The sequence below is a fragment of the Lepisosteus oculatus genome, unplaced genomic scaffold (assembly GCF_040954835.1).
Source record: "Lepisosteus oculatus isolate fLepOcu1 unplaced genomic scaffold, fLepOcu1.hap2 HAP2_SCAFFOLD_52, whole genome shotgun sequence".
Taxonomy (NCBI): Eukaryota; Metazoa; Chordata; class Actinopteri; order Semionotiformes; family Lepisosteidae; genus Lepisosteus; species Lepisosteus oculatus.
Genome location: NW_027168064.1, coordinates 128,512 through 130,603, shown reverse-complemented (window position 1 = coordinate 130,603; position 2,092 = coordinate 128,512). Strand labels below are relative to the sequence as shown.

Here is a 2,092-nt window from a genome sequence, read left to right as displayed (position 1 = left end):
GGGCCAGTGGCGTAATGGATAACGCGTCTGACTTCGCATCAGAAGATTGTAGGTTCGAGTCCTTCCTGGCTCGTGAGGCTTTTAAACCTCTCAGGTTCCTCGGTAACAGGTTGCCGTCATGTATATGAACTATAGAAAAGCATTTGCCACAACCCGTAAATTAGCACGCAAGTGCGGGCTAGTTAACACAGAACTGTATGGAGATCATCTCCAGCTCCGAGCTCAATTGCAATGAAAAAACATGCAGAACAGAACTGGAGAGCAGCTGAATTTGTGCTCAGTAGGGTGGGGAGGACTCAGCATTGCTATTGTTCTAATTGGCATGAACTGCAGGGGATCTGAATCAGAACATGTCAGTTAGTTCGATCATTGCGTCAATATGTAGGCCACGTTAATATAGAATTATTACTTTGTCTGTCTCGTCTTTGTATATAGCTGAATGTCCCTGACAATTTCATGTTAGTTTTTAAGAACGACATTGGTTCTAATATATACATATATAGCATATAAGGAACACGTAAAAGTTTAGTCCATGCTGAAAAGATAAGAAAACCGCCACAACGTTTCATCTTGGAATAAATCTTTACTTGTTGTTTTGCAGCCTACCCATTCTGATCTAACTCCTCCCTTGAAATTCCCTAACAGATAAGGGTACGTACCGGCTCATGCGATGCTCAGTTGCAATTTGTCCCAAAACAAACAAGAACAGCAGCTGAGGTTTTGAGTTTGAACATGCACTGTATTAAAGCAGCTTTTATTTCCATTGATAAATGCTAGATATTCCTACAGAGATTCTCCAGGTGAGTAAGCGATTCCTGTTTCTGTTTGTATTTCTGTTTCATATATATATACAGTATATATATATATGTTACATGTGTCTCTGCAATAGTATAAATGTGTTATACACTATCAGGGGCTGCTTTTTTGTGCACCTCATCTACAACAAGGGTTTTTTTTTCATTTATGTTTGTGGACCTTCACCATTTGAGGAAGTGAGTTAGATAAGAAAGTTACAGGTATGGTGAGCAATGACTGACAAAGGCACGTACTGCGTATTCCTTACAGAAGAGTAAGCAATTTGTTCTAAAAAACACTGGCTAAAGTCCAACATCGTTAGCAATCTTATTACTTAAATAGAATTAACATCAATAAACTGTAAGGTGCTGGTACATGCGAGTAGATTTGATCTTCTATTAAACAAAAATGCAATTACAGCTCTAAAAAGGTCAACCTAGACTTCTGTAACAGATCTGTTCAGGTCATCGCTGTTCCTCTGACCTTGTGAGTCTTTGGAATTTTAAAAGTGTATTTTGCTTGCCTTTCATGTGGTCTGTGTACAAGTCACTGTGGCGTATGCGGTCCTACACAGCCTTGCTATAGACGTGACGAGCCTCCGCTATGTTGCAATGGAGAACAGGTTCAGTATGGAGCTGCCGAGAAAATTCAGCTGGAAAGCTCGTTGCAGAAAAGCATCGTTATCTGCGTCCAGCTGCAAAGCGTCACTCGTGGGTGCTGAACAATCGATTTCCAAGGCAGTGGGTCTAGGCGATTTAGAGTGTTAAAGGTCCCAGCGAAAACAAAACAGCGCTGGTCCTTTTTCATGCACGCACGAGAGCAAATGCAAAGGACACCGTAGTCGGCAGGATTTGAACCTGCGCAGGGAGACCCAAACAGATTTCAAGTTTGTTGCCTTAACCACTCGGCCACGATTACAGTAAATACGCCAGCTGTTGGCTTCTTGCTACAATCGAACAGGGAGTGCGAGGCGGCGGCAACTTTTTTCAAGTTCGCTCTCCGTTTAAGAAACCTTTTACGCCATACGTGTAAGCAGACACACACCTCAGAGTACTTAAGGGTGGCTTCAAGTTGGAATGATAAAGTCTCCCCGTTCGGACATGAAAATAGAACTTTCTTAGACAGAAAAAAATCAACAACGGAGACATGTGGACGACGATTTCAGTCACTGCACTTTGAATAGCATTTTTACTCGAGTTACAGGAGATGCACGAATGGCCCTTGACCTACGCTCTTACGAATGCCTTGGAACATTGAAAGAGAACAGCCCTCAAGTCCTGCGGTTTATTATAATGCT

At 42.1% G+C, this 2,092-nt stretch overlaps 1 non-coding gene across 1 annotated transcript; it reads left to right on the top strand.

The window, feature by feature from the left end:
* Positions 1-73, top strand: trnar-ucg (transfer RNA arginine (anticodon UCG)). The gene has a single exon. It is a non-coding gene; the product is annotated as a tRNA-Arg (tRNA).
* Positions 74-2,092: the final 2,019 nt, after the last annotated feature.